This window comes from Armigeres subalbatus, chromosome 2 (assembly GCF_024139115.2).
Source record: "Armigeres subalbatus isolate Guangzhou_Male chromosome 2, GZ_Asu_2, whole genome shotgun sequence".
Taxonomy (NCBI): Eukaryota; Metazoa; Arthropoda; class Insecta; order Diptera; family Culicidae; genus Armigeres; species Armigeres subalbatus.
Window position 1 is genome coordinate 369461308 of NC_085140.1, and position 26812 is coordinate 369488119.

The 26812-nt window shown below is 40.6% G+C and overlaps 1 pseudogene; it reads right to left on the bottom strand.

Moving 5' to 3' along the window:
- Positions 1 to 315: 315 nt before the first annotated feature.
- Positions 316 to 26747, bottom strand: LOC134213051 (sodium/hydrogen exchanger 7-like; annotated as a pseudogene).
- Between the last annotated feature and the right edge of the window lie 65 nt (positions 26748 to 26812).

Below are 26812 nucleotides of genomic sequence, written 5' to 3' on the forward strand. Positions count from 1 at the left end.
TCATAGTAGACAATTCCATAACTCTAATACACATGTATAACAGGTACAAACTAACTCTGAAAACGGCAAACTAAATTAAACGCAAATAAAACATATGAAAAATACAAATTTGACAAAGATTAAAATACTTTTGGTATCTGAGATACCATTCTAATAACGGAAACCTGATTTTATCAGTTTCACACATTTCCTAAGTGATGTTTTATGTCACAGTTTCATCTAACGGCTTCTTGCTTTGATCTGTTTTCAAACTTCATTGAAATGTAAACAAACTAGGAACATTATATTTTAACGTTTTCTCGAAATTGGCTGAAATAAGGAAAACAAAAGTCATAATACTGGGGAATATTCTGGTGAAAAATAAAATAATCATTTGCAAAAAAAATAACTAGAAGAATCGGCACATGTTGAACGACCTAGATTCTTGCCTATTGATGACATTGGCAATGAACAAACAATAGGCGAAGCTTTTAGTTATTCGACATTCGACGATTAACCTTGAAACAGGGCGAGGGAAAGTTAGATAAAATTATTTCCTAATCTGTATAATTGATTAATAGCCCTGTTGGCTTCTTCGCTGATAGACTGGGTTTAAGTAGTTCAGCAGTTAAACAAATTCACAAGTGTTAGTTTAGTTTGAGTGATCCATGCCGTCAAACAAGAACGACGCAGGTGCCGTGCATGCATTTAATCAGTGTAAAAAAATAGAAAATAAGGTAAATAATACAAAAACGGTTGATGTTGGTAAGTGTAACGGTCAGAGGCTTTCCTATTGGGTATCGACTTGTTATTCTGTTTGGCATACTATCCATACTCTTGTACAGCTTATTCCATTTATCACCCTTCCCGACTAGATCAACTTACTGCCTAATGTTAGTTGTTGTACAAGCTATCCTAATACCATTTATAAAATTAGACAAATCATTGGTCAACTACTTTTAAATCCCTCTACTCTAATTATATTCGAGCGATCGTACCGACTAGACAATTATCGCGGATCACATTTTCTAAAGTAAGTTTATTCAAACCGTTAGCAAATGGTGCTCAAACACGTGCACAATGTTAAACAATGTTGTTAGCAGCCCCATCTTTTAGTCGCGATTCTTATAACTTGCAAATATGGTACGATCGTCAGAAACAAGTCGTATACTTACGCGATTGATCGAGTTACGACGAATACTGCCGTCGCCGCGCGAGGTCCGATCGTCATCATCGATGCACAGATCGGAATCCGAGTCGGCCCGCCGTGTGGGACCCTCCTATAGGAAATGAAGCGGAAGGTGAACTAAATAAGCATCTACTTGACAAACGAACAGTACGAGAGATCACAACAAACCTGAGTCAGTTGTTCGGTGGTGGTCAGTAACCGGGCTAATGGGCTGAGACATACCGGAAGAGTTTCCAGTAGCGTTGGACGTGAGTGCGTCAACAACGGCTTCATATATCTACGGTCGGAGGAGTGATGCTGTATTGTTAAATTGAAAATGTATTTAGTTCTGCGTTACCTGGTATCAAAATTGCCCCAAACACGAGCTAGAACAGCTTTCTCGTTGCCTCTCCTTGTTCCGCCCGGTGTGGTTGCGCCTTCGCTCTCCTGGTTTTCCAGATCCTACACAAGCAAAATAATTTCCAATAAATTATGAACTCTCCTCTTGTCTAAATGGTATGAAAATGTAAGTATAACAATAAGATAATGACACAGACAAGCAGACATAACACTAAAGAAATAACCATCGACTATGACTTCAACGTTTATTTCGAATTTGATTAATTACTCGTTTCACAACTCGAAGTGCAAGCACTGTTATCCTTCGAGTTCAACATTTCACTCTAGCGCCTTCTGTTGACAAAGTTGTAACAAACTTTGTTTCGGGTAACATACACACTAGATTATGCCAGAGAATGTGAGTTCAAGTTTAAGCAAGAAAGTTCAAGCAGATACGTCTGTTTGTCTATGGTAATTATAAAACAGATAAACACTCAACACAATTGGTATTAACACATGATGAATATGGACTGATGAAGGAATTCCAAAATTGAGATGAAATGTTTTACAAAGGACCATTATAGAAATCTCATGAATGAATAAAAATGTTTTGACATGACATATATGACAATGTGTAATAAATTACATCGAAGAGCGTAACCTTATAAAATGTTTGATGGTTTCTATGATCCACGGTGAATTGAATCCATTTTGCATTCAAAGGCTAACCTAGTAGAAATCTATCAAATGCCACGTGCCAAGGATTGATTCCATAAGGAACGAACTCAAACCATCAATATGAACTTGATAACTAGCCTCACAGAAAATCAACAAATAAGACACTCCCGTACGTGGTCACATCCCGGTACAAAAAACCAAATGGTAGCATTGATTTGTGGAAAATCCGTACGTCGGTACCATAACATTGTGTGCTGAAAAAGGAATTTATTATGCAGCACAAGAATTAAAAGTTTTAAAGACAAGCCTCCCTGAATCCAAAACTGAATTCTCTCACGAACCACATTGAGGTTCAAATGCATAACAATATGGTGAAATTAAGTGGAGCTTAGAATAAATAAAATGAAAAATGGGAAGTTTTGTCTGGGGTGAATAACTCATCTGCTAGTAGTGCAACCTCTAGAAAGGTGTTTAGGTGTTATACATATGTATGTATATCGAATTTCATAGAGACAAGTTGACTTGCAGTAAATTGTCCCATGCGTTGGAGACGCCGTGGATGTAATATTTGGAGTAATATTTAAATAACTCATGAAAACAAGTGCTCTGTCGCATATGGAAAAAGAATATTCCTAAATGGACCTTAGAAGGTCTACTATAGGACAATTTCAGTCATCTTTTAAAACATAGATTTTAACGAAAAACGGGTACCTATTTGCGTGTTGTTTGTATGACACATACAACAAATGAATAGCGTGTCACATACATGAAAGGAAGTGGTAGAACTTGTTATTGGACACTATGTGCGTGCAATTATTAATTGAAAAGATTTCGCACAATAACAGCATGTGAAAACAGTTAGTAAAATCAGGTTTTCACTATTGCTCAGTTTACCTTATTTCGAAAGTATACAGAAAGAAGATCTATTTGGGAAACCTTTTTCAGAGCCTAAAAATGATTGCATTCTAACTGAATTACTTGATTTTTAGTACGCCACTGTACGGGAAAAGAGGCTGCTACTCAAATAGATCATTTCTCTGGGTCCATCATTTTTGGAGAATTTAGAATTTAACAAACTTCAGATTCTTTACTGCATTTGTCAATGAACTTAAAAGTCGAACACGGATGCAAGAATTCGTTCTCTTACCAATGAACTACTCCTTCTGTTAACCTGAAGCTGACTCAGGTTTAAGCCACCGTCGACAGACTGAGGGAAGCGTGGGTTTTTTTGTTACAGATATTTAATAATACCAAATATTTAGTACAAGGGGTAAAAATAGATAGAAGAAATCCATGGACACGACCAATTTTGGGTTAAGAGTAGAAATGTGTGCACGTGGGTAGGAGAAAAGAAAAAAAAATAGATATTAGAATATTGCGGTTGACATTGAAAAGTTTTGTAATACGTGGGGCATCGAGCAAATTTTCGACAAAAAGCAATATATGTGCCTTGTGTGCACTAGTGAGTAAAGAAATATATCACAGAGTATGTATGTAGTATAGATAAGTACATGCATAGAAGGTTAGTAGAAAGTTTGAGATAGAAAAATAGTACAGAAGCTCAGGAGTCATACTTCGTTAGTCTACGTTAGGGCTAACATTAGAGTCGGTGGATGATATTAAACGTACCCCAGTAGTATTTTCCATAGAGTTGTAAACCTTTCGAGTTTTTCCGAGTTGTTTGATTTGGTTGCAATTAGTTCGAACATTGTTGAGTTCAAATACGTGATTTGCGTGTCAGTGAAAAATAAAAAATAAGAATGATAGAGCCATGTATGTACAAGACAGGTAGAGATAAAGAAATCGAGAAATCTAATGTGCAAATGTGATTTAAGAAAATAAGCATTCAAAGTGAATTCAAGTTGGAAAATCTTACGCTTCTCACGCCTTGGTAGGGTAGGGCTTCCGTTTCATCGTCAACACCAATGCTGTGAATTTAAGAATTAGAATTATTTATATGTATGACTATACGAGGATTTCGACTGCATTTGTTGCAAATAATTAGGTTTGTGACTTTCAGTCACAATAATATGTTTATACAAAGACGCAATCCTAATTATTTGTTACTCAATAAGATATATTAACCTTATCAAAATATTATTCGAATTGTATTAACTCCTAACATTGTTGCATTTATGCATGACAAGATGATTCCTCGGAAAAATACTATCCGAATATACATGAAAATAATGGCAGATATCTTAAAAATGTCAGCCTTGAACATTATTTATCTTTTACTATGTCTGATTTATCGATTTGTACAATTTTCGCTTAACTTTTCAGAACGACCCAAGTAACATTTTTTTCATAAATTAATTTGAGCACTGCAATCAAAAGCTTTCATATTGGTCTGTTGACTGCAACGTTCAAATTAAATCATGAAAAAATGTTACTTAGGTCCATTTGAAAAGTTAAGCGGGAATTGCACAACATCTGAAAGTACATTACATCTGAAAATGTATTGGAGGGTAACCACTTCCTTCGGTGGGGTTTGATCCCACGAAATCAGTACGATAGACAGGTGTTTTCCCTATTAGCTACGAAATCGTCCTCCACAGCTCAGAGGGCTACTGATGAGATCAAATTTTCCAACACCAGGCATATAGCCGAACTCTCGCAACCTATTTTTAAAGCCAACTCTTTCACACGGTATTGTTTTGTGCAATGCCAACTGAGCACAATGGGTATTTAGTTTTGTCTGGCATCCACACATATTTTTCGAACTAAATCTTTAACATGTTGTGCAATTGCACAAATCGACAATCCGGCTAATACCCGGAATATAGGCAATTAACTTTGATTGTACTGAACTCGACGTGGTTTCCAAGATAGCCGATATCTTGCTTTGATGTATAATCACCTTAATGATAAGTCTTTAGGAATCCAAAACTAATTTCACTCGCGTTTTCAAAGACACCCCATTCGATACGGAATCAACGCACGACTCGGGACTGATTTGTGATTTGGGCGTAACTTATTTTGTAAACAAACATTGTTTTATCAATTCCATTTTTCGTCAAAACTAGTTCCTTCATTTGATAAAGGACATCTTATTCTGTCTTATTACCTTGGTATTATCAGGAAATGCTTGCTTCAGCAGTAATTTGACTACCAATGTTTGTTTACAAAATAAGTTACACCCAAATCGCAAATCAGTCCCGAACTGTCATTTTCATTATTTCACTGCCCCCTTCATCATTTTCTGTGCCCGTCATTGCATGAGTATGTATCTTGGGTGCCAAGTACAATGGATACACTATACCCAGGGTGTCAAGAAAGTTTCCAACCCGAAAACATCCTAAACCGGACCGAGAATCGAATTCGTTATCTCCGGATTGGCAACCCGAGCAAAGTCTAAAAACATAATGAGAGCATATATATTTTGATGATCAAATTGAAATCATAATTTGTTTTCAAATATGAATCATCATGATTGATTACATATTCTGATCTCATTTTGGGCAATATAGTCTTCGTCACTCAGCCCTCCACTTCGAGTCTGTCGACATGACAGCTCAACCAGAACAAAGAAGAAGATCTCATTTTGCTGTAGATTTGTAAATTGTATGATCTGACAAGGAATTGTATGATCAAGCAAGGAGCGCCCAACAGAGCTCTGGTCCTCACAAGTCCCTATCTCACGCTTCCACGGGTCGTCCGATGACAAAAGACCGCCTGGGCACTGTTGTCCTTCTGACATAAGCTAGAGTGAGAAGGTACGCCTCGAGCGTCTGTTCACCAGGAGGTGCAGGCTCATACAGCGTCTGCCTGGTACCCAGCGGCTGATTAACGGAAGGAAATTCTGTATCGCGTCACAGCTATACCTAAAATTGAGTGCAGCCCCATCATCGCGATGTAGATAACTTGCGACCCCGGTAAGGTAGCTTACCTGCAAGCCTCTCAAATACCACGAAAAATGGAGATAGAAAGAAAAGAGAACGTTATTTTTGCAGCACGACCCGGCAACAGCAGAAATAAAGACTAAGTTGGAAGCTCGAAGCCCATCTGGAATGGCATGGGACCCTAAATGAACCTGGACGAGTGAGCCTTCTGGCTCGTGAACTGCAGAAGGTTGGAGTGAACGTGGCTGGACCCCACGACCAACACTGCATTCAAGTATAACATCTATCACAGCGGCGGTGAAAAAGCAGAGCATGAAGTTGGTTTCGTAGTGATGGGCAAGCAGATGAAGCGAGTCATGCGGTGGAAACCCATTAGCGAACGAATCTGTGTGTTGGGGATACGGGGCAAATTCTTCAATTACAGCGAAGACCACTTTATCAAGAAGACTGGCAGCTCTGGCAGTTTTCCATACAAGCAGCCAACTTCATTACCGGCAGAGCCTCTTCTGAGTTGAAGTGGTAGCTTGTTATCTGTGTGGTAGTGATCTTAGTGAAACTAGCTGCTTGGATAAAAATGAGTGAGTTCTAATAGAGGTGCGGAGGAAGTCGCTGTCTGCTAGGTGTTAGTTAACTGTCAACAAATAACTTTTAAGGGTAAATTTTTCTCCACAGTAAGGACGAGAGTAGAGTTCAAGACAAAATTTTCAAAACGACTTATCTGCTTTTTGTAAACAAGAAGGTTCAAACGACGATTTGACGAATCTGATGGCTCTCCCACCGAGCTCTCCGCAAAACAACACCATCAATAGAGGCTAGATGAAAGGATTTCGCTACCTGTTGTTGAGTGTTAGTTTTGGTTTTCGACTCAAATGGATAAAATCAAATCATCGTTAATTGTCTTGATTCTACTCTAAATTGCTTCGAACATTGACAGATACAATGCCGCGATCTCTATCGCAATATGTCAGCCAAGCTGTGTTTATTTTGTCATGAAGCGTGTATACAAACTGTTTTTCTCAAATCATAGTGCCAATCAATTTTACATTATTGGCCATCCACGATTATTCCTTCAGATAGTGCCTAACTACGGCTGAGTAGTCAGCCAGCACCACGAACCCTCGCCGCGTGGTTCAGTGGGTTACAAAATTTCTCTTTAATGTTTATTTTGCTGATGGTCTACCAACACAAGCAAACGTCGATAAACCCCGCACCTTTATTATTTGCAATGGAATATAGCTGTCAACCCACAAAACAAACCACACGGAATCACAAATCAGTTCAGTTTTTCAGGCAGTACAATTTTCTCGTAAAACTGAGTTTGAAACAAAAAGAGTTTTTCGTGGCAATTCAGAAAAAAACACAAGGAACAAATTCGGAATTATTATTTGTATGAACATCTCGCATGGGCAGTTGCTTAGTACTTAACACCAATCAAAGAGAGAAGAGGTCAGAAAACTATCTGGGTGTAAGTTAAAAATTGAAGGGTTGTTTACTTAGTTTTTATATGCTTTAAACATATTTCTTTGGGGGTCTTATTTTGCGTTCTTATCTGTTTGTCCTACAAAATAAAAGAGTATTGTTATTAAAAAACTAATTTGAACCTATTGGAACCTTTGAAACATCAAAAACTGAAAAGCGATAAAATGATTTGTTACTTTATTGCCTAGGAAATTATTAATCTGTCTAGGGTCTGGCTTGCTCCGAGGTAACATAATCACGGATAGTGAACCAACATTCTGAATACTTTCCGTTCTTTCTATATAATAACAGCATCTATTTTTGTTATCTATTATCTGAATTTCTCAATAAATTATTGGTTGATTTGGTAATGGCTGGTTTCCTACTCTTACTGGCCGCTGCCAGCATCCAGGCGCTTAACATTATGTTGCAAAACAGCCAGCATGGAGTTAACCACGCGGATATTTGTGGGGATGGGAAAAGACATCTAACGCCAGGGTTATCTAAAAGGTTTAAAGGAACTTTTCAAATAAAACTTGGTACTAGTTATGCTGCGCGCCATTTCAAATCACCCAGAGACAAAATTGAAATAGTATTGACATCTCTTGCCTTTTTTTACGGAAATCTTACTCATTTTTCGTAAAAAAAAGTTCCACTCTCAAAACTGTCAAATTTTAACTAAAAGTTAAACAAATAAGGTAGAATGGTTCACAGCCTAAGCCTACCACATATTTTAAGTTTAAAGTTAACTCCTAGTGTGCCGCTGGGGAAGCACGCACAAAGTGGGTGATTCATTTTCTATATAATGTCTAGGATAACGCATAACCTTTTAATATAATAACGTAATAATAAAGATAAGAAAATCTAAAGAGTAATGGGAATTGTTTCAAATCATATCATGAACATAGTCTGCAGTCGAGATGGGAAGGAAATCAACAGGTCCCGTACAGAAATTAACGTAGAGTGTGGCACTTTCATCAATTCAAGACCAAATTCGAATATTATTCGGCTTAAAGTTAATAGCTGATCTCATAAAATTGAAATGCCGTTTTAATCTCAATCTGGTGGAGTTTTTTCGAAGCATAATTTAAATGTGGTTTTCATATATTTTTATTGAACGTGTAACTGACTATACATTGTCAACTCACTCACACAAACAAACATAGTACCACCTCGGCTCACCGACAGCGCTGCTAACAGTGTCGCCCGATTTCAGACTGTGTTGCCAGTCTTCTTGATAATGTGGTCTTCGATTACAGCCTAATGAACGTTTACGCACCGACAAACGATAAATCCGACGACGTGAAGGACACGTTTTATGAATGTCTTGATAAATCCTATGGAGAGTGCCCAAAGCATGACGTGAAAATTGTTATCGGAGACGCTAACGCTCAGGTCGGTAGTGAGGACTTTTCCGTCCCATAATCGGTAGGGAGAGCCTTCACTCCGCTTCTAATGCCAACGGCCTATGGCTAAATGAAATTTGGCTGCTGCCAGAGGGATAGCCATCAGTAGCACCTACTTTGCACGAAAGAACATCCGAAAGCACACCTGGAGACACCCAAATGGTAAAAATTGCAACCAGATAGATCATGTTCCTGGTGGATGAGCGCCATATTCTCGGATGTTATCGATTATTGCGGACATTCAGAGAGTCCGAACATTGACTCTGATCACTACCTCGTTGTCAGTAAAATTCGATCACGGTTGTCAACTGTATCGAACCGAAGATCACAACCGAACGATGCGTTACTATATCCAGCGATTGTCGGCAGAAGGGAGCATCGGCTGAGTACCGCCAGAAGCTCGACAAACGGATAAGTGCAATCAACGTTAGCGACAACATCCAACGATCTATGCCGGGTCGATCCATGGGCAGCGGTAGGCAGCAGCAACGCAGAAGTGGTAGGCACTGCACAGAGGCGACCCTGGACGGGTTGGTTCGATGTGGAGTGTCAGAGAGTACGTGACAGACGAAAGAGAACGTTGCCAGAAGCCGGATGTTGGTTGTCGGGTACCCGATCGAATAGAGATCGGTGCAAGGAAGCAAGAGCAGCCGAAAACGAACCCACCGGAAGGAAGAAAAAGAGTACGAAGAACAAGTTATTTATTAGTGAGGCGCAGGAAAAATGGAGCAGAACGATATGCCGGAGGTTTTATGGGTCAGTCAATGGCGTGCGTAGAAGACAAGCAACATGCGTCATATGCAACGACCAACAAGGAATTTGCTGACAGATAAAACCGAAGTGGCTGCTTTCAGGTGGAAACAACACTTTGCGAGACTTTGTTGAATGGAGGAAGTGACAGGTGCATCGGTGAACAGAATGAATATTAGCGACGATGGACAAGCTGTGGAGTCACTTACACTAGATGAGGAGTTAAAAAGCTGTTAAAGAGCTGAAAAACAATAAGGCTGCGGGGGAAGGACCAGCTCCCCAGCTGAACTTCTCCAGAAACATGACAGTGAGCAGTTTTATGAAGTTCTGCACTATATTATGTCGAAAATATGGGAAGACGAGGAAATGCCTGCTAGCTGGTTGGACGGCCTCTCCATTGCCCTCTCTTTAAGAAAGGGCACAGACTGGAGAGTACATAACCAATTACTGAGGAATAACCTCCTTAATTCGGCGTACAACATTATATCCCGTATTCTGTTTCCAACAGATTGAGACCAGCTTGAAGAGTTCTTCGTCAGCGAATATGGCAGCAGGTTTCGTGAGGGCCCGATCTACGATGGATCAAATGTTTACCCTGGAGACAAATCCTTGATAAATTCCGGGAGTACAACTTGCAGCCACACATCATCTGTTTATTGATTTCAAGGCGGCGTACATGATTTCGAAGCGGTGAAACTGAATGAATTATGGCAAATTATGCTTGAACATGGTTTTCCGGCGAAACTGATACAGCTGATTCGTATAACGTTATAACAAAGTGTAAGGGTTGCAGGATGAAATATCGACGACGTCATTTGTTACCTTAAAGCAGGGGTGATGCACTCTCGGAATCTACTGTTCAATATGGCGCTCGAGGGAGCGATTAAGAGGAAGCTGGTGTGCAAAGAAGCGGTACCATTATCACAAAATCGCATATGCTCCTGGGATTTGCGGACGATATCGATATTAATATCAGGAATTGATCGCCGTGCCGTGGAAGAGGCTTTTGTGCCTTTTACAAGAGGGAGATAGCGAGGATCGGATTCACGATCCAATACCAGCAAAACAGAGAAGTACATGGTCGCTGGCAATCAACGTGGGTTCATTAGTGGTGGTGGAAGCGAAATGGTGCTGGATGGTGCAAAATTTATGAAGCGGTAGAAAATTTGTGTATCTTGGAACATTAGTGACGTGCGATAATGATGTTACCCGCGAGGTGAAAAGGCATATTTGGCAACTGCAAATGGGGCTTATTACGGACTTCGTAAGCCAGCTTAAGTCCCGTAGTCTGCAAACGAAAACAAAACTCGCGCGCCATACTACTGTAGATTATGGAACCATCCGGTGACTTTATCGGCCATACATGCAGAGACATGGACGTTAAAGGAAGCTGATCGGAGAAGCTCAGGTGTGTTTGAGACAACAATACTCGGCATTAAACAGGAGAACGGCATCTGGCGGCGTCGCATGAATCACGAATTGTACCAGGTGTATAAAAGGGCTGGATATTATTAAGCTTATACAACACGGCAGACTGATCAGGGCGACTGGGAAGCGATTGGCCCCAGGATCGGAGTCCAGTGGAAAGGATACTCCATTCAGCGTAGGTTCATCGAAGAGCTGTATCCCATCAAGTAAGTATGATCTGACATCAAACTCAATTACATACATTTTGTTATCCGGAACCAATATCAAAATTAAGGTGGTTTTCGATATGCTTTCCATCGATAGCAGGAATACGTTTTCATTTTGATGTCTGATAAGATTTTCTGCTAACAGTAAGATTTTCTGCTATGCGTTTTTGTTATTTTAACCGGTTAAACGACCAAAAATATCAAATTAAATAATCATAATCCAGCGATTTCTTTAATGTCAAAACAAGTTATCGATTTGTTCTCAAGCTTTGCTCAGGAATCCTACGCCTTTGCTCGCTGAGGCTACTGGAGATCTGGAGCCAGGTTCCATATGGTCTATACCTAACAGAATTAATTTTTCTGAAATGTAAGGAAACAACAATCATCATGTGTTACCAAAAACAGGAAAGCGACTGTGATATTGAAAAAAATCACATTTCAAAAAGTGGTGATTTTCTGTTGCCGCGATTTGTTTCTGGGTTATTAGGCCTAGATTTCTTACATCTATATTCTATATCAACAGTGTTCCATAAAGGAATAGCGTTTTGCCAAACGTTTATCCAAGAGTTGTTAAATGAAACCGTTTTGATTAGAAAATTATTATGAGATTTTTAGTAGAATGTTTTAGCCTGTCATATTACGAGTTAGTACTATCCCAACTAATCCCACCACAATATGAAGCCTGTTTACAGAGCCTGGTAGCGGCAGGTCACTTTTTAGTGAACTTGGTCACTTTTTTCAGGTAAGTCACTAAAAAGTCTCTTTTTCGACCTCAAGTCACTAAAAGTCACTTTTTCTCATAAAAGTCACTCGGCACTCAACTATTTTGGGAAAAACTATTGACTAAGATTTTTAAATAAAGCTTTATGTATCCGTCAGGATGATGCTTTGATCATGGCGGAAATGAAATTGGATCTTGGAAAAATAATCAGGCTCAGAAACTTCGCCAGCTATTTAACTCGCTTTACTTTATTATTGGGCATTTCACCAGTAGCTAACTAAAGGTGTTTTTATATCACAATTTATAAATTGGTGTACAGTCATGCAAGCAGGAGACCTGTCGATTCCAATTTTGTTTTAAAGCTTAAACCACAGACAAACAGACGTAACACTTCCCATTTCAACATCGTTCACGTGTTCAACAGTTGATTTGAAATACATCTGTGCTACATGCCCGATTGTGCCAGAGAAGGCGCTAGTGTTCCAATCTTGCTTTGACATTTTGATTAGTGTAAATGCTGCTGAATGTTTTTCTGTGTTGATGACGATGATAATGATGATTGATATAGATGTATGCGTTATGAGCACAAACGTCAAATGGGAAATAATTATGGCCGGCTCTGTTTCTCGCGATTCTGATAATAGATGGCAGTAGTGTTTTCTGAAAAACAAATGACGATATTTTTTCGAACAGTTTGTATGAAGAGTTACGTCTGTTTGTCTGTGCTTAAACTTTATGCAGTAGGGGAAGGTGGAAAGACTTGATTCCTTGGGAGACTTGATCCCTTCGGAGACTTAATCTCCGTTATTTTGCAAGACTATATTGCCGTGAAATGCATATCCGTCCCATCTTTGCTGGGTTCCTATGGGACAAACATGCAATTCACATGCCCGCAAAATTTGAACAACTGCTCCTAATAATGACAAAAATGCTATCATTTTTTCACAGCACAAAACCTAAATATACTATGATCTTCACTGATAAAATGCTAACATCTCACCACATTTTCCGGATAATTGAGTTTGATTTGTTGCCTATGAGGAGACTTGATCCTTGAGACTTGAGAAGTTTAGCAAATTCAAGAAGTATAAATTGTTGTTCTCAAGCTTTTTTTTAGATGTAGGTGTAATGAAGGGTTTGCTAAAAAAAATTATTGAGTACCTGGATATCATAGAGAGAAATCAACTCCCCAATTTTAAAGATTGCATGCTATCAATTCCAAGCAAAATCTTTCATGAATACGCACAAGTTGGAAAATCTGCATTTTGGAGGAAAATATTTAAAGTTCAGAGATGACGAGAGCTAGTGTCTGACACCCTTTTGCCTTATAAGCGGAGGTCGTGGGTTCAATTCCAGGCTCGTCCCTTTCCTTCTTGTATTTCTATTCTAGTTCTTTCTGTGTTTCACGTTCTACCGAAACGATTCCTACTTTTATAACCTTCCACAATAACAATTCCAAAACCTCCGGTGGCACCTATGAGAGGGTCAGGAGTTCTCTGCATCTTTCTTAAGTAGGTGTCCAACTAAACATCCTTCCCTTCCTCAGCATTCCAAGGGAATGGCCAGGACAGATCTCGACTATTGGAGAGTAGACTTCCATCTAAGAGATGATATGTTAGTCCCAAATCAATATCTGTGTAACGGATGAAAGTGATACTCTCTCTAATGATCTTGGCTTGTCTACCTACAATTTAGTGCAGGTGCTCAATATGCATAATGCTAATGCTAAATATTTAAAGTTCAGAGAGCATGATCTGCAGGTCATGCGTTCAATCTGACGTACTGTTGTTATTTTGTACTTAAAATTCAATAACTTCGTGCACATTGACAAATTGTAGAATTCTTTGCATCTTTCTTAAGCAGCTAATTTACGTAATTTCACTCATTCTTACAAGAAGAGAATGCTTATTCACGCAGATTTTTAAAAATAATTTTCGTAAAATAAAACAGGTCTTATGAGTGATAACCATATTTCGCTCACTTCCAGTGGCGTAAAATTTGATCTACTCGCAAGACTCTCTGATTTTAGTAGTCCTGCTTTGACTGATATTTAGTAAAATTTCCTGGATTAAAAGAGAGGCAATACAATTTTCCTAGTCACTGAGTAGATAAAAGTTAGCCCACGATTTTCATTTTTTCTTCTGAGTTCGTTTGCTAGACCCCAGACGACGGAAAATTTTTACAAACTCTTGATTACTGAAGAAAAGATTGATGGTTGGTGGGAGTACCATACCGGCTAAGCGGTAAAAATATTGAAGGAAAGTTTGATGAGAAAAGTACTTTCAATATATCTCTGTCTGGGGTCTGCTTAAGAGAAAACAGTGGTAGCAAAGATGTTTTCCTGCCACAAATTACGAAAAAAGATTCTCATTCAACCCAAAAACGCTTGATTTCGTCTCATCGAACTTGCAACTGAAACAGAAATCACTATTTGGTCACTTTTTCTGCCACTGAAAGTCACTATGTCCCTTTTTCGTCAGCATTGGTCACTAAAGTCACTATTTTGACCTGCATGGGTCGCTACCAGCCCTGTGTTTATGTTCAACCGTATTATGAATATCTATCCTAAGAGAAGATAAGCCGTATTTGTTTTCATGGATATCACATCTGAAGCAAGCAGTAAAACCGGAAATTTTCTGCTTCTGCTTACGAAATATTGTCAATTTAAAAAATACACTAGAATGATACGTCATTGGATACTAACGGAATCTTAAGCCAGTTCAGAAGAAAATTGGATGCTCCGCCCTGGATGATCACGTGGCAATCACGATCATGATTTGTAGTAAATTGCCTGCGTGCATCAGATACCGTTTTCTGATGGCCAATGCAGAAGGTTTCTCCTCTAAGACCTGGAATTTAACGATATTGATAATTATATGACAACAAAGAACGACTTGTCGTTATCTGACCCGCAAAGAAAAGCATATGTTAGAGTTCCACGAAATCTTCGGTTTTCTAGCAATATTCAACAATCTGACAAAGGATAAATGTTGATAGCCCGTCCGATAGCTGCACAAATCTGTAATAAATCTTTTGTAGTATCCATTTTTCATAAACAGTTATTCGAATTTCTTACAAAGCCGGTGAATATAAATAGAGGATCAGATCGTGCTTTGGGAAAGTGAACATAGAAACCCTATAGAGAAGATAAAATTCTCCGCGAGGAAATTCAGCAGTTCGAATATTTGTTTCGTTCGAGTTCGCGAGTCATCCGATAAGTTGTTATATGTGTAATGTGCTGACAAATGCCGCAAAACAGAACAGCAACCCCTAGACCAATAATTCAGTATTATCTGCTGATTTGAATAACTCAAACAATCCAGTTAACTCGCAGCTTCCGCAATCAAAACGTACTGTACGACATCATGAAAAGAGCCGACTCAGTAGAGGAAAATCCGAATGTGAGTGAACTTGGTCATCAATGCCGTGATGCAACCATGGAAGCTCGATTAACAACGATAGGAAAATACACTGAAAAAGTTTCCAGTGATTGCAAAAGGCCTGACCCTCAAAGCCTCCGGTGCTGGGTAGTGTTCTCCGTAGTTTTGTATGGCGCTGTAAATGATGAATCAGTTAATTGAATGCTTTGTAAATTGGTCATGTTAATTGAATCGAATGTACAAGATCTATTGAACACTATGATAATCAAATAACTGTTATTATGCAAGCTACAATCGTAACTTATTAATACGATATTTTAATAGAAATTTATTATACTAATACTGTAATACTGTATACTGTAATATTTATTATACTAATAAAATACAACCATCACCTAATATGTTTGATTTGCTCTATAACAAATCTTATAGGTACAAATTAATAGTTTCTCAATGAAGTAATCTGACACCCAAACACTTACCCGCTTAGTACAAGCGAAACCGCATCGTTGAACACTCTCGCCAAACACCAAAGCGTACAGATTAACATCGACGTGTAAGTCACTAAATATCGCTAATATCGTCAGGATCAGTCGGTGAAATTAATGCCCCGAAGTAAGCGTATCAGAAATGTAAAGCTTTCGCTTAGCTTTGGCATCATTTGTACAAATCCGTACATCATGGCCCGATAAGGAACGCCGACAGGGTTGTCCCAATTATGGCAAACTTAGAATGGCGCCTAGATTACGAAAAAATATTTCTATCAGAAGAATGATGTTGATTTACAAATATAAACATGTAAGAATCACATATTACTGAATACTCACCTTTCTAAGCTGTAACCGGCTGAAAGATGATTGGTGGGAGAATAATGTTAAAGAATATCTCCGGGTCAAAGGTTGCTTTCAGATCTATTTGTTCTCCTCAGCTTAAACCTCGCCGCGGAAGCTGTATGAGTAGGTTTTATTGCCTTGGGGGTGTCGATCTCGTGGGGCAACTTGCCGGAAACACCAACCAGCTGTCCGGTGGAAGGCTTTGGTTGAATTTGGAATCGGTTCCGGATCAACCGACAAGTGAATGATCGAGTCTTGGTGCCGGCATAGCGTAATTCACCGACTATGAGACCTGTGGGAAATATGGAGAAAATGTTGATGTTCATTAAAATGCATATAGACACATATGCACACATTCCGCCTACATGAGAATAAAAATTTGGTCCACTGAAAATTGCTTGGAACATCAAAGTAACTTTCATCCTTTCATGTTTGAGAAAGGGCTTCCACCAAATTTTAGAAATGTGCTCATTGCTCCTATGGGTTTAATTATATTGGTGAATACTGATTGAGTATGGTTTATAATGACCTTTTCGTGTACAGCGGTACTTCCGAATACGTTTTGCCTTTCTCGTACACCAAGGTGTAACGAAAAGGCTATATATCACCTTCGAAGACGATTTTGTGATAGAAGCCCGTAGACCCATAGTGTTAGCAATCTTCCAGCTCGACGAATTGAGATGATGTGTGTCTGTGTGTATGTGTGCGCAAAATAAAACTCAAACATCTTTTAGCTTTTATCTTGATCGTAATTGATTGTAATAAGTTGCATTCAACAGGGCGCAGGGACTATGTCCAGGCTTGACGATCCCTCCCCAGGCCATCTGCGAGTTGTGGCGCCTGCCTAGATGTGGTGGGTTTGACAGTGGCCCTGTTAAACCTCTATAAAAGCTGCATGAATCCCATAGGCTCCCAAAGCGACCTTGCCGCTCGGCACAAGCCAATCCTGGTGTTAGGTGGGACGCAGCCTGACACGACGCCCTCCGACGAGACAGGAGGTTTGCGCAGGCCCAATAGCCGCCTTTAAAAACAACCATTACGAACAACATAGAAGATAATACGACTCGATACATCGGCAACGACCTGGGCGACGAATAAAGGATCACGATTGGAAGCTTGGAACATGGAACTGCAAGTCGCTTGGCTTCGCAGGTTGCGATAGGATAATCTACGATTAATTACTCCCCGCAACTTCGATGTCGTGGCGCTGCGGAAATCTGCTGGACAGGACAGAAAGTGTGGAAAAGCGGGCATCAGGCGGCTACCTTCTCAAAGCTGTGGCACCACCAACGAGCTGGGAACCGGCTTCATAGTGCTGGGAAAGATGCGCCAACGCGTGATTGGGTGGCAGCCAATCAACGCAAGGATGTCGCTGAGGATAAAGGCCGTTTCTTCACTATAGCATCATCAACGTACTGCCCACGAAGGGAGTCCGACGACGAGAAAGAAGCGTTCTATGCGCAGCTGGAGCAGACATACGATGGATGCCCACTGCGGGATCACAAATCGTTATCGGTGACATGAACGCTCAGGTAGGAAGGGAGAATGTATAGACCGGTCATCGGACCGGATAGTCTACCCGTATCGAACGACAACGGCCAACGATGCATAAACTTTGCAGCCTCCGCGGAATGGTAGTCCGAAGCACTTTCTTCCCCATGAATATCCACAAGCCACGAAATCACCTAATCAAGTAACGGAAAACCAAATCGACCACGTTCTAATCGACGGTAAATTCTTCTCCGACTCACGAACGTACGCACTTCCGCAGTGCGAATATTGAATCACCACTACCTCGTCGCAGTATTGCGCTCAAAACTCTCGACGGTGATCAACACGCGTCGAGTCGTCCGCCATATAAACTTGGGCGGCTACAAGACGTAGACTAGCCCAAGACTACGCGCAGCAGCTGGAAGTGGCACTCCCACGGAAGAGCAGCTAGGCGCGCATCTCGAAGATGGCTGGAGAGATATTCGATCCGCCATTGGAGCCACAACCGCTGCCAGGCACGGTGGCTCCGGATCAGAGAAACGACTGGTATGACGGCGAATGTGAGCAGTTGGTTGAGGAGAAGAATGCAGCATGGGCGAGATTGCTGCAACACCCGAGGCGAACGAGGCACGATACAAACGGGCGCGGAACGAACAAAACTCGATTTTCCGGAGGAAAAAGCGCCACAGGAAGATCGAGACCGTGAAGAGACGGAGGAACTGTACCGCGCTAATAACGCACGAAAGTTCTATGAGAAGTTGAACCGTTCACGTAAGCCACGTGCCACAGCCCGATATGTGAGGACATAAACGGGAACCTTCTTACGAACGAGCGTGAGGTCCAAAGGTGGCGCAGCACTACGAAGAGCACCTGAATGGCGATATGGCAGACAACGGTGGCGTATGGTAATGAACCTAGGAGCACCCGCAGGACGACGACTTCCGGCTCGAATCTCCAGGAAATCCAGGAGGAGATCGGCCGCTGAAAACAACAAGCCCCTAGGTTGACCAACTACCAGGAGAGCTGTTTAAACACGGTGGTGAAGCACTGGCTAGAGCGCTGCACTGGGTGATTACCAAGGTTTGGGAGGATGAGGTTCTGCAGGAGTGGATGGAAGTCGTGTGTCCCATCTACAAAAGGGCGATAGCTGGATTGGCAACTCCGCGAATCACATTGCTGAACGCCGCCTACAAGTCTCTCCCAAATTTTATGCCGTCGACTAACACCAATTGCAAGAGAGTTCGTGGGCAGTACCAGGCGGGATTTATGGGTGACAGCTCTACCACAGACCAGGTGTTCGCCATACGTCAGGTATTGCAGAAATGCCAAGCACAACGTGCCCATCATCTATTTATCGACACAAGCCGCATATGATACAATCGATCGGACCAGCTATGGCAGCTAATGCACGAAAACGGATTTCCGGATAACTGATACGGTTGATCAAGGCGACGATGGATCGGGTGATGTGCGTAGTTCGAGTTTCAGGGCATTCTCGAGTCCTTCGAACCCGTAGAGGGTTACGGCAAGGTGATGGTCTTTCGTGTCGCTTTCAACATCGCTTTGGAGGAGTAATACGAAGGGCAGGGATTGACACAGGTGTGATTTTCGAAGTCCGTCCAGTTATGGCTTCGCCGACGACTGATATCATGGCACGTAACTTTGAGGATGGAGGAAGCCTACATCAGACTGAAAAGCGAAGCTAAACGGATTGGACAAGTCATCAACACGTCGAAGACGAAGTACATGATAGGAAGAGGCTCAAGAGGGTCATGAGCCACCCACCACGAGTTTCTATCGGTGGTGACGAAATCGATGTTGAAGAATTCGTGTACTTGGGCTCACTGGTGACCGCCGATAACGATACCAGCAGAGAAATTCGGAGACGCATGGGCTGGAAATCGTACGTACTTTGGACTCCGCAAGACGCTCCGATCGAATAGTTCGCCGCACCAAACTGACTATCTACAAAACGCTTATAAGACCGTGTTCTCTACGACACGAGAGACCTGGACGATGCTCGTGGAGGACCAACGCGCACTGGGAGTTTTCGAAAGGAAAGTGTTGCGTACCATCTATGGTGGGTGCAGATGGCGGACGGTACGTGGAGGCGAATGAACCACGAGTTGCATCAGCTGTTGGGAGAACCATCCATCGTTCACACCGCAAAAATCGAAAGACTGCGTGGGCCGGGCACGTAGCCAGAATGTCGGACAGTAATCCGGTGAAAATGGTTCTCGACAACGATCCGAGGAACAAGAAGGCGAGGTGCACAGCGGGCAAGGTGGATCGATCAGGTGGAGGACGACTTGCGGACCCTCCGCAGACTGCGTGGTTGGCGAAGTGCAGCCTTGAACCGAGCTGAATGGAGAAGCTTTTATGTGCAGCACAGGCCACTCCGGCCTTAGTCTGATGATAAATAAATAAAAAGTTGCATTCAACGGGAATTCTGTATCATCGATTCCTATAAAATTGCGAATCAGACTATGGGATCAAAAGTTATGGCCAAAATACGTTATATACAAAACCCAGAATAATCCACCTAGGGTGATGGTGCCTTTCTCGTGTATTGTAAAACAAGAAAAGCACATAAGAGGCCAAAATTGCCCTTTAGGAGATAGATTCAATTTTCCATCAATTCACATGAACATGAATCATTTAGATGACATCGCAGCAATTTAAAAAAAAAAGTTCGATTTTGAAAAAATTTCCAAATGGGGAAAAAAATAATTTTGTTTAATAACTCCAAAACGCAATGGCCATTGTGCTAATTTTCAATAGCGAAAAATTCCGCGATTCCGCGTCAGATCAACCTGTTGCAAGGAAATCGGAAAAGGTTAAGTACAATAAAGTTTATCTCACATTTTTTTGTACACACACATACATACATACACCAGACATCACTCAATTCTTGAGCTGAGTCGATTGGTATATAATACTATGGTTTCGAGCCTTATATCAAAAGTTCGGTTTTGAGTGATCCTATAGTTTTACGTATACTTAGTATACGCAATGGCAAACACCGCTAGGTGGATCAATCAGGGTTTTTTGTTTGAAACATTTGAACTTTTAAAACAGTGACATTGAATGGTGTGGCGTTACAAAATGTTTCACATAATTAATACTATACAAAAGTTCGATTGCAGAAGAAATCTCCGGATTCTCGATGATTCGACGCAGTACTCGACATTTTCATGGAGTTACATTTACTGCCGTTCTACGCATATTTGTACCAATTTCAAACAAAATGAAACCTAAATAATTGCATGTATATAACGAAAACCACGAGAAAGAGCCATCAGATGACTTGTGATGGCTCATCGACCTCGACCAGACTGGCCCAGGAACCAAAAAGTTGTTAAATTCACAGGGCTTCCCCAGGATTGTGTCTTTTGATGAGAAAATCAATCTCTCAAAATTTCAGCCCAATCGCTTGTTGCATCAGCTGACGCAAATTCAGTGATGGAAATGTCAAAACAATGTCATGGCATTGCTATTACTAATTTCTTAATAACTTTTTTCAAAATTCATCTACAGTTCAGACTTTTTGATTGACATGTAGTACTTAAAGAGTCCTAGAACGTCGAACAGATCATTGTTCTAAATACAAAGTGTGAGCCATGAGCGAGATTAAAAATGTCACGGAATGTCATGACATTAATGTCATTCGACACTAATTCGCTCACGCCTCCAATATCATATTTAGAGGAATTACCTGTTAGAAAAAGTTTTCAGTTTCTTTAAGCTACGTTTTCTAAGAAAACATAATTGTAAATGACTTGTGAGAAAAGTTATTAGCAAGTTAGTCCCATGACATCTATAGACATTTCCGTCACTGGCGCAATTGATTTGAAGTTTGTATGAGGATTTCAGCCAATTATATGGAAAATACACCTCCGTCACTCATTCAATCTAAAATTGGTTCTGACTGCTCGTGGGCTCAGAATGCAAAACGGCAGTTGGTATGCACAGAACAATTTTATCATCATTTCTCTCTGTGAAATTGAGGGACCGTAGCGTAGTTGGCGAACGTGTCGCCTTACAAGCGATTCCCAGCCCTCCACCAAAACCTCTCAGTCGCCGGATGTACAGCCCATGCGGTAGCGTATTGGGAACGCGTCATACCGCGGCTGCCTGATGACGACTGACAAATTGTTCTTCTCAGGCATTCCTCAACAGACCCGGATAATGACAACCGAACAATACAACGATCATTGGACGCACGACATGGACAAACGGACACAATGGACTCACTATAGATGGACTGCAACGACAACAATAATGAGCAATGGAAATCTAAAATGAATTCTGTGTGGATTCTGTCGGCAGAATCCACATTGATCTCAACTAGGCGTTAATAACGAGTATTTACAATTTATGAAAACTCATATGAATATGAGTTATGTGAAGACTGATTTGGAAAATGTATTGGAGGTAACAGTACGCTAGACTGGTGCTTTAACCAACTAAGCTACGAAGGACCTCCGTTGGCCTTCGCAACCTAGCGGCTTGTTAAAGTACCGATCTACTACTATAGTCATGGGTTCGAGTCCTATCGAAGGGTAAGTGGTTACCTCAATACATTTTACAAATCAATATCTTCACACAACATTATTCACATATGAGTTTCATAATCTTGATCCAAGTCAGTTGGTTGAATCCCGGAAATGAGCATCTTTGATTGAACTAACACAGAGTGCCTAACAAATAAAGGAAGGAATTAAAAATCTGTGAGATTGTGTAACATACCAACTGCCGTTTCGCAATTCTGAGCTCAATCGAGCAATCAGAACCAATTTCCAGATCGAATGAGTGACGAGGTGTATTTTCCTATATAATTTGGCTGAAATCCCAATACAAACTTCAAATCAAATGCGCCAGCTTATGCAACAAGCATTGAGCTGAAATTTTGAGAGATTCATTTTCTCACCTAAAGACACAATCGTTGCCTGGAATTCGACAACATTTTTCTACCCATACTAGGCTGGGCCGATCTACCCACCATAGATGGTACATACACAATTCTTCGACCACCTCGATTTCGTCTCCACCAAACTCCAAAGTCATGGGGTGGCTCATTTCTCTCTTGAACCCTCTTCTATCATGAACTTTGTCTTGACCTGTTGATAACTAGTCCAAACCAGTCTCTTCAGTCTGATGTAATTCCTCCATCTTCTCAAAGTTACGTGCCATAACATCTATGTCGTCGGCGACAAATAACAAGACGGACAAGAAGCGATGTTGACATGAAGCGAACATGAATGATTATCACCTTGCCGTATATGTACTACGCAGGACAACATCTGCTGGGTCAACTAGTTTATAATAGTATCAAACAAAATCGTTGGATAATTCATCCATGTTTATAGTGCTAGTTCATTCCGTTATTAGATGACTCATTTGGATGCTTGTCATCTGCTGCTAGAAGGCGCATGCACGTTCCGAGTCGTTGGTAGGACGAATAGGAAATGTCAATTTGGACAACAGTCCTGGTATTAACATTAGTAATTAGCGATTCGCGAAAATTCGTAGATGTTACAAGCTTAGACTGTTGTATGAGATTAGCATCTCCGCTGGAATCCGTTACCACAGAGGCACTCTCCAACAGTCGAGATCTGTCCTGGCTACGTGCTTTCGAATGGTTTGGGGGAAAGGGTGGACACCTATTTGAAAAAGGTGCATAGGTCTCATAGGTGCCACAGCCTACAGGAGGTTTTGCAACTGTTAGTGTAGAAGAGATAACAGTAGCAATCGTTTTAGTAGAATATGAAAAACAGAAAGAAATAAAACGTACAGAACATGAAAGAGTCGAGCCTGCAATCGAGCGCACGACCTTCTGCTTAAAGGCAGATGCGGTAACCACTAGACCACCGAGCTTGTCTCCAAGTTGGGCAACCGTTCTAGTGTTGAGAAATCGATGCACATTTTACCTATACTGCCGCTGAAACCATAACCGTCCCATGTTGATATTGAAAACATTTCAATATGGGACAGTTATGCTTGCGGTGACAATTTAATCAATTCTAAAAATATTTAATCAGGATTTGAAAAGTTCTTGCGGGCAGAATACACACATAATTCGATAATATCTTTTCAATTTTCAGGACAAACATTGCTTAGCATTAGCATTAGCATTAGCATTGTTACGGTGTAATTCGTAGATTGGACACTAGTGATACTCATGTTTTACTTACTTTTGAGATCCTTATCTAGAATGCTATCAGAAATCAAGAAGGGGAAGTGGTCCTTGATTCCAGTCTTAAACAAAAATAACAAAAGCATGATGATTACTACTCCTGGCCACGCCCATCTTCACCGCAACTAGGGAGAGGAAGGAAGTGTTGATGTAGTACTTACTTAACGAGAGGCCACCGACTTAGCGACACCCTCATAAGTACCCACGGAGTTGGATAATGAGGGAAGGTATTCGTTGGGTCAGGATTTGCCTGTAGCTGGCAATGTAACCGTGGTAAATCTTACCCCGTAACACACCACGTAAAGGTGTCTACCCAGCATTACGGGTAAATTTTCAGGACAAACATTGCTTTTCCAAGAAGCTTGACATGGGGGTACGCCAAACGACCATTATGCCAAATGACCATTATGCCAAACGACTTTCTGCCAAACGGCTTTATGCCAAATGACTTTATACCAAACGGGGTAGCCGTTGATTATCTTCACAAGCATCCAGCAGAAATCACGGATCACAGAAATTTGTACAAATCATCAATGGTTTCAATAAATTATTGCTAAATGCTAGGATTTTATATAAACTTTCAGCAATGGTTGTGGATGTAGTGATTCAAACTACCAAGGAATCGCATGATTGTCAAATAATCTCAGAATCCCTTATCGAGCAGATTTCAAACGGGACTTGGTATGTTAGTAGTTTTTCAGATTTCAATCTTTTTAGGTTTGTATTCCGTAAGCTTCTCCGTTTAAATGTGCTTTATTTATCACTACTTCTAAAAATTTTAATCAATCACATTTGCAAATTTCAACAACTTCTATTTTACCTTTGGAAAAACTTTAGGCAAAGGAGGCTTTCAATCATTTAGTAGACTGGGTCCGATCATTTAGCAGTTTTTCAATAAGTCATTCATTAGGCTAAATTCTAAAATGTTGTTTGTGGACTTTTTGTGCGAAGGTTTTTTTTTGCAATTTGACAACACTTAGATATCATTGCTGAAAGGAACTCCATAACTCAATCATAGAACATTATGTAACGAATTGTACCCGAAGTCGAAGACTTTAATCATTAGGTGTGAAATTTATAAACGTGGTCTAGAAATCATACATTTTTTGTCGAGATAAGATTCATCTTCTTCTTCTTAATTGGTATTACATCCCCCACTGGGACATTGTCGCCTCACCGCTTAGTGTTCATTAGGCACTTCCATAGTTATTAAGGTGGCTCGGGGAAGCACTACAAACTGTGTTATTTTATCTATCTTTCGTCTCTTTCTACCATTATCACCTCGTAACATTGGAGCAGCGTATCTCGGTTTTCAGTTGTTTGATGTAACTGTAAATGTATCAGCATGTAGATTGCGAGTAGGCTTGCACCGCTGATACTTTATCAAAATCATATTTGTTGTAGAAAAAAAATTAAGCATTCAATGATGAAAATGATGAAGATTTGATGACTATTCGTGCTTCCCGTATCCCCTTAACTGCGAGGTTTCTAAACCAACTTACCACTTCTGCATTTGTATAGCATAAGGCTGACACCACACTGACACGATGCTACTTCTATGCCCAGGGAAGTCAATTTCCAATCCGAAAGTTGTCTAAACCGGCAGCGGGAATCAAACCCAGCCACCCTCAGCATCGTCTTGTTACATATGTAGCTGCGCATCTTACCGCACGGCTAAAGATCTTTAGCCCTCGAGGGCCCCCATAAAATAAGATTTATATTGTTCAAAATAATTAAAACAAATGAACAATCAAAAACAATATTTTTGTGCCCGTTTAAATGGATCGGCATAATGTTGTAAAAAAACTGAGCCTTTCAAATAAATGAAAGCGTTGAAAAAATTGCACGCTGAAATCTATTATTCAAAAGTTATGACCGATTTGTGAATACGCTCTGTATGAGCTCATGCTATCGACAATGCTACGTTGCTTATTAAAGTATAAATTGATTGCACGAAATCAAACACAAATAGCAATCGGTAAAGGATGACTAATATACATCTTCGAGTAACTAGAAGAAACTCAATTCTCAATGTTATCATGTCATGGTTCCGCTTGAAGCTTTTTACCATATGTTGTCTAATCTGGACCGATAATGTAATTCGAGGAAGATATGATAACGTCTACGCGAATCTGTTACGTGTTGTAACATGACCAGCTCTGTATAAATTATTGCTTGATACGATTTGATTTGGCAATCAAATTTTTGTATAAACAAAATGAGCGTAAAATGATTTGTAAATCTTGTGAAGTAAACAAGCTACCATTATCAGCAACCACGGCAAAGTACACCATGTAATAACCTTGTGACTCACCGTAAATGACGGCTAATCCGGTTTCATGCAGCCAGGATACCCTCCGATGTTTGAAAAGCCATATTGTCAGGACCGTCAATGTCAGCAGGAACGTGTACAGCAACAGATTTAGGCTGTCGATCTGGTGCAATTTGTTGGCCTTAGCGTCCAGCTCAATGTCAGTGGATTCGCCATGGCAGCTCTGACCCAGCCCCAGCAAAATAATTGCCACCGAACATGCTATCACAAAATAAACGCTAAGCTCCGGACGGCTTCTCCGGAAAGATTTCACTCGCGACGAAACCACAGTCTTCATGGCGTTGATTCTTCCCCCTTTCTTCGGAACAGTGCGATTCGCGATTGCGAACGCATTCACGTCACAACTATTGCACTGATAAGCTGCTGATTATCTACTGTAACTACTTTTTCAGATAAAAAAAATCACGGAAAGAAATCTGGCGGTGATGAAAATTCTATTTTTTGCTGTTTAGCGTTGTTTGTTTTTCTCTGCCATTCACATCAAAGTCAAAATTGACATGCAAGCGCGCATAGAGATGAGTGACGTTTAGCGCTCGCACACTAATGTGCAATTCGTCATGTGTAAAAACATGTTTGTTTTCCTTCTGCTCATAACCTCAAAAATT